Source organism: Triticum aestivum, chromosome 3B (assembly GCF_018294505.1).
Source record: "Triticum aestivum cultivar Chinese Spring chromosome 3B, IWGSC CS RefSeq v2.1, whole genome shotgun sequence".
Classification (NCBI taxonomy): Eukaryota; Viridiplantae; Streptophyta; class Magnoliopsida; order Poales; family Poaceae; genus Triticum; species Triticum aestivum.
Window position 1 is genome coordinate 252218460 of NC_057801.1, and position 10630 is coordinate 252229089.

The 10630-nt window shown below is 39.3% G+C and overlaps 1 long non-coding RNA gene across 1 annotated transcript; it reads left to right on the top strand.

Annotated features, from left to right (window-relative positions):
- Positions 1–1282: 1282 nt before the first annotated feature.
- Positions 1283–5798, top strand: LOC123069574 (uncharacterized). Its single transcript, XR_006432633.1, has 5 exons — positions 1283–1706; positions 2157–2707; positions 3630–3704; positions 4858–5000; positions 5211–5798. It is a non-coding gene; the product is annotated as an uncharacterized lncRNA (long non-coding RNA).
- The last annotated feature ends 4832 nt before the right edge of the window (positions 5799–10630 follow it).

The following is a 10630-nucleotide window of genomic DNA, read 5'->3' on the forward strand; positions in this document are numbered from 1 at the left end:
ATTTCTTTAAAGCACAAACATTTTCTGAATCTTGAGAACAAAATTTGAAACTGAGAACAAATTTGGAAGCACAGACAATTTTATTAAGCACAAACATTTTTTGAATCTTCAGAACAAATTTAGAAATGGAGAACAATTTTTAAAGCACGAACATATTTTGAATCTTGAGAACAAATTTTGAAAACTCCCGAACAAATTTGGAAATGCAAACAATTTTTTAAAGCACAGACATTTTTTGAATCTCGAGGACAAATTTTGAAATAAAGAACAATTTTGAAAAATCCCGAACAAATTTGAAAGCGTGAACAATTTTTTAAAGCACAAACATTTTTTTGAATCTTGAGAATAAATTTTGAAATAGAGAACAATTTTGAAAAATCCCGAACAAAATTGGAAGCGCGAACATTTTATGAAAACGCGAACATTTTCTGAAATCTGGTATATTTTCTGCATTTCGAAAGTTTTGAATTTTTTTTGTTACGGGAACAAATTTTGAATTGGAGAACATTTTTTTGAAACTGAAAATTTTATGAAATACCAACAAAATTTGAATATTTTGAATTTCTTTTTAAAAAAGAGAAGAAAAAGAAAGAAAACAAACAAACAAAAAAATCAGGAACATTTTTCGAAATTGTGAACAAAATTTTGAAAATGTGAACACTATTTCAGAAATATGAACAAAGAACATTTTTGAAAAGCTTAAAAAGAAAAAAGAAATAATTAAAAAGTAAAAAAATAAAAAAAGTGAAAAAAGGAAAGAACAGAATAAGACTGTGAAGAAAAACGAGAAAGAACCAGTAGAAGGAATAAAAGTTTTTTGAATTAATGTAAACTGGTTTTAAGTTTGTTGTCGTCTTTTACTTCTTTAAACTTAGCATTATTTTACTTACACATCCAGGAGCTAGGCGCGGTGGCTACCGTGGCGCGTATATATACAAGAGGTCGTCTGTTTGATCCCCTATAGCGACCATTTTTGCGGTTTTTTAATATCGCGAAGCGAAACCACTCAAATGGGCCGGCCCAGGGTGAGCTGCGCCCTGTGCGTCGCGCCGACTATTTGCCGCAAAATGCGGCAAATAGGAAATTCCGGATTTCGTGGCTTGATCGTGGCTTAGATCGTTGATGGCCGTCCGATACACGTCCGCTCGTGCGTGGGCTGCTCCTGGGCTGACTGCTATGGGCAGCTGCTCCTGAAACCAATTCGAGGCCCACTCGTTTGCCTATACTAAGAAACGTCCGATCTCGGATGGACGGTTAAGTAACGTTTCCTCTTATTCCACCCGATCTCTCATGTCCTAATCCCATACCCGAACCCACAACACATGTTGCGCCGCCGCCGTCGTTGTTTCGTTCGGCACGCACCTCCTCACGACGCAGTCCTCGGCCGCCCCGTCGGAACGCCGCCTCCGTCTCCATCTAGCCACCGATAACCTCCTTCTCGTATCTTCTGTCGCAAAGGCGCAACAGGGATCATCTCTTTCACGGGCGGCCACGAGCTCCGTCCCCAGATCGGTGGCGCACTACACCCAGAAGCATGTATCCGATTTCTTTTTCTGGAGTCCCTGGGCGCACCGAAGCCAGATCCGCCACGCTCCAGACCTGTCCGGAGGTACGCGCGGACGTCGGGGCAGTTTCAGTTGGGGAGTCTCGGTTGGGAGGGGCTCAGGGCATGTACCCTTCAAGGGGCTCGATTGGCTGTTAGACAGGTTCGTTCATGTTCGCTCATCTTGATAATATACGTTTCAGTTAGATCGCAAAAATCGTGTTGTCTAGCATGCAAGTTTTTTTTTCATGAATCCACGCCAGCTAATGCATACAGGGAAAAGAGGGAACATTGAAGAACCATATTCTCCTCTCCACTTTGCTCTACGGTGCTGAAAGCAAAAAATAGATTTACTTATTTCTGGTGTGATTACTATTTTTTTATCCTTGTATTAAGCATATCAGTGAATATGAATATATTAAGCCATGCTCTTTGTTTACGATTGAGTTGTTGCAACTCCATATGTAATATGCGAGCTGCCAAAGTGATGTACTGTATATCAGAGTAACTATTTATCTTTTCAACCAATCATGAAATTGATTGCAATTCTATTATCACGTTTGTTTACACAAGAGAATTTTCTTAATCGATCATGTTTTTTTGTTCTCTGCAGAAACTTTTAGCCATCAAATTATTATTGCACTTGCGAGTCAAACTGTGCAAAAAGATGGATCAAAGGCCACCATGGCATCGGCACATTGACAATGATCTTGCTCCTCTCATTTTCTTTCTTTCTGAATCCCTCAATCCATCAGAGGAGCTCAAGTCCAAGTAGAGGCAGCTCATGAATTTCTGAACAAAGACAGTGAGCAAAGAATCCCCCAAAGAGCAAAGATGTGTTTGTTAGTTTGCAACTAGCACACAAAGAATGTCAACCTTGAAACCTAAAGCACTTTCTACTTAGAGAACTACTGGCTCAAACAGAGAATTTCTGCAGCAGCAACATATATGAAAAGTGTTGTTTTTTATTGTTTACCAGGGGAATATACATATCACTATCCAAGAATGACTTCATGTTCTGGTACTCTTTTTTTGGTTATATCTTGGGAGAATACACATTGGACTGTGTGGGGAGTATATATCTTTTCCGAAAAGTAAAGTAAAATTCAAGGGCAGAAGATTCACAATATAATCGTTCTTGAGGTGTCCACTAGACCTGAAATGGTAAGTATTTTTTGTCTGCAGTTATAACATAACACAACCACTTGTCTTTTAGAATCATAGACATCACAAAGCAATAATTCTGACATTTTCACAATAGCCGATGTCCATTCTTAGCTTTACAAATATATACTTCCTTGAAATAAATATATGGTAACTTGAAACAGGTCCATTGTAAAGGAGGCACTACACCTAGCAGTCTTATTCCCATAGATTGAAGAAATGTTTGAAAAACGTACACATACTACTTTTTCAATTGTTCCTCCTGTTTTATGTAACATTGATCCTTAGTACTTCGATAGAAATATTATTAATACCTAATATTTCATGATGAATCTAATGATACTAATTTGGTGTTCGAGATGTTGATATATTTTTCTCTAGCCTTACAAAGTTAGAAGTTCAGTTAATTTGGGACGAAGGGAGTATAGATTTGCGCCGTGGGAGTTATATTAATATAATTTTTACAAAAGTACGCACATAATGGTATAATTTAGTAGGTTTTGTAGATTTAATAAAATGACTGGTCAAATTTGCAGAAATTCAAGTAAAAACATAGCACTTCTTTTTGACCGGGGATAGTAATTGTTAGTTTTGCTTCATGCATATTTGTCTTGTGGGTTCTCATAGTTGGACTGAGCATTGCATTGGCTTGTTCCCCATGCTGTAATCATGGTTTTCGAGTCGCGACTCATGCGAGTCGCTCTAGGGCAGCGACTCGAAAGAAGTCGAGCCTGCGTTGTGACTAGTCGCGACTCAGAGTCGCGAGTCGACACTAAGCTGAGTTGACCATATTTTTGCGACTCATAGACTAGTCGTGACTAGTCGAGCGACTCAAAATCCATGGCTGTAATTCATAGATGACGACTAATCTTGCATTCCTCTCAAACTGAAGAAGACAATTAATTTTGTGCTATGTTTTCAGATCAGTATCCCCTGGATTTTCAATTCAGTGTGCTGATGGTGATGAGTATGGTCTCAAGCCTGCAGAAAATTCCCCGTGAGTTTGAAACTATTTATTTCATTGCATACTCTGAATTCAGTGGTCTGTCGAAGGCTCGAAGAATAACACTTTATAGTTTAATATCATCAATTTTTTATGTTCCGTAGGAGTTTAGTGGTGCACTATCTTAATTCTGAACCTGTGTGCATCATTGCACTGAGCAGAAAATAAGTTGTAGAAAACTATTTGATCGATCATAGAATTTAATATTGGAAACTAAATTTGTGGAATTTGTTGTTATAAAATATATAGTACGTAATGCCAATTTAAAAACAAAATAAAACCCCTTCACAAATTTGCACTTTTTTGTGGGGACATCTATAACTAATATTACATTGCAAAAATGGAGGGGCGCAGCAACGCGCGCCATCAATGGTCTAGTATACCTAAGAAGTTGGTCTACTATCAGCCATGCATGCATGCACGTCATCTTTTTTACCCTGCACGCCCGCACACTCAACCATCAATCGTGTGTGCCTGCCTGCCTTCCCTACATGGGCATCACATCGTTTGGCTGGATATGTTCCTTCAGTTTCTCATCGGGCCGCTTCCTTTATTCTCCATAATAATAGCGTCCTTTAGTTTTTTCCCAATGGCCCATCGCACCACCTGCGGGCCCATGGAGATAATTATTTTTCGCTGGAAGATCAACCAACCGTGCTCTCCTTGACTATCCGCCTCCATACGTTTATCTGTTCCCATTCTCTCGCCCCTCGCTTGATCTCCTTTACCAGAAGCTCCGACGATTTCTGCGGCTCGCCCTTTTTGGTGGTTGTCCACACCATCCATCGTTTACTGGGATCAACGCATAATCCCCGCGATGTCATCTATCTGCCGCCATTCAGGATCGAAGCTGCAGCCCACCGGCCGGCGCCAAAGGTTATTCTCAATAGTCAATATCACAGTACTCTACCCGTGAGGATCTCTGCCGCCGCACATCGTCGTTCCTATCGCCCACTACATCTGAATGAACTCCTACGCCAGCTTAGCAACTACTGCCTGCTGGGACGATTAATCTTTCTACTCGTGTCTTGGTCTACACGATTTTCTTTCTTGATCAGCAGTTCGTCTATCTCTCCCACTGATGGATTTTAGAGTGGCCAGGTCGATTTTGCACAACTGAACCTTTTTTCTCTGCCTTATCTTCCAGGTATATATTTATGTGCTGCTTTATGCCGATGGGGATTTCCTTATCTTGGAAAAGTGTAATGTAGGCAAATAGTTCTGGGGGATTACAAGGTCAACTGCTCAATTCATATGGATACGGTTCAGCATCTACAGTGAAATCACAAGGTTTCACTCTTGACACAATTTTTCTGCTTGACATTTCTTAAGCCTGGCTCCTATTATTCATCTGCTGCAACCAAAATCATTTTTGTTAGTTTTTTACACATATGCGTGCAATAGTTGTTATAAATCACGACCTTCAAATTAAGTTTATGAGTGATATTTACTTATTTTATGAAGTGTTTAGTGTTGGATGTAACCTTGGTTGAACTGCAGGGAGGAGGGGCATCAAGGTAGGCGACATAGTTGCTGCTGAGAGACCATATAACTCCAACTCTGTGCTAAATCTGCAGTTCTGCATGGACGTTCGGGGCAAGAATGAGAACTGCCGCTATAGCCATGCCTCACTATCCTGCAGCACAATTGTGGAGAATCACCTTAGTTTAATTTTTCTCACCATGCTTCACTTCCATTCAGTGTAGTGGATTCTAGCTATTTGAGAGGTAACATGTTTTCAAATGCTACCCTCATATTTTTTCATTCTGGTGTTTCTCATAGCTGTTCGGGTAAGAGATCAATGGGAAATGACCATGTGTTTGGATAGCAAGTTCTTTGGGCACTTTTCCATACTGATCAAAATAGTAATTCAAACCAATTACTTTCTTGACATTCCACATGTGCACATCCTGCTTACCCCACTTAATCAACATGTGGGCCATGTTTTAGTTCAGCCTTTGCCCTAGACCAAAAAAAATCTTTGTCGTTGCCAGCAGGAAAATTAGCATTTTTTTATGTATGTTTCGTTATGCATTCATAGATCTTCATGTGCAATAATAAGGCATTTTCTAGCTTCTGATGCTGCTACAGTTTCCGCACTTTCAGACTCGACAACCTTGCAATCTGTAGTTTTGAAATATCCTTACCATGATGAATATTAAACTTCAAACAGTCAATTATTTGTAGACTCCATTATGTGAAAACTTATCCTACCTCTATTCTATTAGCAATTTATTTTCCTGAAAATGCAGACTTGGAGCAAAACAAGAAGTTTACGACAATGTTGACGTATAATTGCCGTAATAAGTTCTGATTCTCGTCAGGTAGGAAGTTTGGAGAAGAAAACATAAGTTTTTAAAAGAAGGGAATGGTAAAAAGGTTAGTCCGTTCAACTATATAAACCATAAAGGTGCGATGGTGATGTCACCGTCAGTAAGGATAAGATGAAAAAGAAAATTAAAAACTAAAACTAAAAGAACATCAAGTGATTTTTTTTTGACAAGTACAAACTCTAGTACCATAAGTACCATAAATTTTAAATAAAAAAATTGCATCAGTTCTGACTCAAGAGACAATAAATTTGCAAAAAAATTTGTACCAGTAAAAGTTCGGAGGAAAAAAAGCAACTTAATAAATGAAAAAAAAACACAAGTTCACGATTAGAAAAGTTGTATGTTCAAACATGACGTCTCTGATAAGTTTGGGGAAAAGCTCAAACAAAAGAAAAACCCATGGAAATTCAAATGGTAAAAGTTCAAGTCGCAAAACGCGAGAAGTCCAAAACATCGTTGCAAAAAAAAATAAAAATTGGGAAAACATTCAACAGGGCTAAGTTTCACATTTTCAATAGCTTTGCGTAGACGTTGAACTGAAATCTTTGGCCTCTTTGAAAGTTTCGCATTTGATAATTCTTTGTGAGATTTCGTGGATAAGCAAATAAGCAATCTGGCCCTTTCAAACAGTATAAATGGATTAACTAAAAAAACAGTAAATGGATTTGGATTCGTGGACAACTAATTGATGGATGCAAATAAGCAATCTAGCCCTTTCTCTCAAAAATAGAAACCGGAAACTTGCTATATACACAATTAAGGAACAAACTGCCTACTCTGTTTCTTCCCAAATTGGGAAGAACACAACTAGTACTATGTACAGTACAGCTGTGCTCTGTTTAGCTGAACGATTAGCTGCACACGGCGTCCGCGTCTCCGCCATGCCGCTGTGCTCGTTGTCCTCTCGCCACGCTCCAGCGTTCGGCGGCTCGACGAGCATCCCCTGCGCCAAGCTCTCGTAGTACGATCGGCAACCATGCCGCCAAACCACTACTCGCCGTCGAGCTCCAGCAAGTCGCCTGACGACATGGAGAACGGCCGGGCAGGCTACTGCCGCTGGAACGCACGGACGACAATGGCTCCTCAGGCTCCGGGGTCGCACGTCCGGCCAGAACGGAGGGGAGGGGGAGGGGGAGGGGCCGTACGAGCATGAAGGCGTTGGAGCAGCAGGGGATCTTGGGCACGTTGTCGTCCTAGTGGAAGATGTCACCGCCGACGGCCGCCCTCGCGCCCCGGCGCCCATCGCCGCGCCTAGGGTGGGGTCTGGGTTGCCTCGAGGGAGGCGCGCGGGTGAAGGGATCCGCCGCGAGCAGCTCGGTTGACGGGGAGAGAGAGAGAGCAGGAGGGCTCTTATTTACTCTTTTAATAAAAACGATCAGTTCAACGAAATGGCAACATCCGTACAACCCCTTGAGTTCATTAGGTCTACAATATATATATATATATATATATATATATATATATATATATATATATATATATATATATATATATATATATATATAAATATGCCCGTGCGTTGCACCGGGAGAATCAAAACACACCTCCCTAGCCCAATGACCCAAGATAACATTCTGTTGCATCAGCCATGTAATGTATATTTTACCAATGATCTTAAAATGCATGTATGAGATGCTACACTTCAATCCTGAAAGAATTGATTAATTTAAATATCTAAATTACCTTCCTAGTTAATTTGTAGTATAATGAGTCATTACCTTCATCATTTGATTTATCATTGAGAGCCTAAATCATGAGGATCGTACATGTATGTACATATATAAGAAATTAAGGTTTAATTGGTAAGTTACCAGATGCCCATTACTGATTTTCGTTACCAAATTTCTTCTAAACTTACATGCACGGAGACCTATAAAGTCTAAAGTACAACTCAATTTTCTTTCATATAGAAGGAAACATAATAAACAGATTTGCACATACCACACTAAAACGAATTTTCTATTTGAAGAGGTCACAATAATTTTCATGAAATCAGGTGTATGATTCGGAATTTCTTTTTTAACCATGCATGCTTCAGATTCCATGGAAAGGCATTATTCCCAGTGTGTTGCAACGGAAAAAAATCATCCCTCATACGCACACCTGAGAGCATCGGCGAATCCCTTCAAATCTTTCACAATGCCCCACGAGAAACAACATGATAAGTGGTGTAAGTTCATAAGGTTGTATTATTTGTGAAATGTATTCAACATGTTTCCAATTTATTAGACTACAGAAATATCAACGTTAAGCCGGGATTTTCAAAATACCCCATATAAAGAAGATATTAATAAAGGTTGCATCATAAATGGAATTTTAGGAATGATGATTAATATAATAGCATATTTGAAATCTACACATCTTTTTAAAGGGATTTCCATATATAACATGTTAGATTTGGCGTTAGGATTTGAAAGTGATTAATATAGTACCATATTTGAAATCTACACATCTTTTTAAGGGATTTCTATATATAAACATGCTAGATTTGAAGTTAGGGTTTGAAAGTTATGAGTTTTTTTGACATTGAAAGTGATTAATATAATACCATATTTGAAATCTACACATCTTTTTAAGGGATTTCTATACATAACATGTTAGATTTGGAGTTAGGGTTTGAAAGTTATGATTTTTTTTTTGAAATATATGAATATGTCCAAAAAATAGAGTAACTGGTACATTGTGCTGCCCATCTGCTAAGTGACGCTGGAGCGAGTAGTAATATCCTACGCCTACCAACATTAATAGGAGAGAAAAATAAAAGGAGGAAAAGGGAGCAATTTATTAGACTACAGAAATATCAACGTTAAGCCGGGATTTTCAAAATACCCCATATAAAGAAGATATTAATAAAGGTTGCATCATAAATGGAATTTTAGGAATGATGATTAATATAATAGCATATTTGAAATCTACACATCTTTTTAAAGGGATTTCCATATATAACATGTTAGATTTGGCGTTAGGATTTGAAAGTGATTAATATAGTACCATATTTGAAATCTACACATCTTTTTAAGGGATTTCTATATATAACATGCTAGATTTGAAGTTAGGGTTTGAAAGTTATGAGTTTTTTTTGACATTGAAAGTGATTAATATAATACCATATTTGAAATCTACACATCTTTTTAAGGGATTTCTATACATAACATGTTAGATTTGGAGTTAGGGTTTGAAAGTTATGATTTTTTTTTGAAATATATGAATATGTCCAAAAAATAGAGTAACTGAAACATTGTGCTGCCCATCTGCTAAGTGACGCTGGAGCGAGTAGTAATATCCTACGCCTACCAACATTAATAGGAGAGAAAAATAAAAGGCCTACCAACATTAATAGGAGAGAAAAATAAAAGGAGGAAAAGGGAGCAAGGGGACTCGAACCTGGGTCTCCCAGGTAAACAGGCGAGCCTCACACCACTGCGCCACACACATGCGAGCTGTTGATTACAGGGGCTTCACTTTAATAACTTGAGTAGGTCGCGGATTTTAGAAAAGGGTAAACCGAACCGTTTTTTCCACTTACCAATGGCATGGTGGGTAATTATTTACAACTTCAAGGGCACTTTTAATGACGGACGACCAGAAGCACTCCGTGCTTTATTAGTAGGGAAAGATATATATATACACACACACACACACACACACACACACTAGCATTAAACATCCCGAGCGAGACCTATTATATCCATCAAAATTCTCTCTCCCCGGTCTTGGAAATTCACAACAGGAAAGACTGGCGTCGATCGGTAAAAATGAAAAATTATAACCATCTTTTGACACCTCATTTATGCTTAATAATTCTGAAAGTTTCAATTATTCTATTGTAAAATAGACAGGCGCGGCAACGCGCGCCATCAGTGATCTAGTGTGTGTGTGTCTATACACACACACACTAGCATTAAACATCCCAAGCAAGACTTATTACATCCATCGAAATTATCTCTCCCCGGCCTTGGAAATTCATAACAGGAAAGATTGGCACCGATCGGCAAAAGTGAAAAACTATGGATACTAATTTCTTTGCATCATTTTGAGCAAGACCTCAACCAGGGGTTCTGCCCGAAGAAGCAGGGGCTGCAGTAGCTGTCGAATCTTCTACTCGTACATGGACAACTGTTTGGACTGATGGACTTACCAGTCTTGATCGTTACAAGACAGCCAATGAAACAATTATGTAGCTTATCCATTAGACCTATTTGACCATTGCACGCCTCCATTACCTTATGGGAGGCCTCGCTCCATAGAAACTCTCTACCTAAGTATGTCCCTTGGTCCGCGGGTCTGATACAAGGTTAGAATCCAAGCTCTTTCAAAGTGTTTTCCTGTCCCTTGGCGGCCCGGTCCACTGCTAGGCCAGCTACGCCTCATGGGCTAAGCTAGGGCTAGGAAAGGCATCTCCCACCTTACCCAGGCCTTCCTAAAGTGGGTCGGATGATGCTTCCTTAGAAAGGTGTCGTGCACATCTTTACAACCAGGTTGATGTGTCGTTTCTTCGTCAACATTAATTACATTAATGCCAGAACCAACGGATAAGTATCCTATGCGACCATGCCCCCCCCCCCCCCACACACACACAACGCCAAA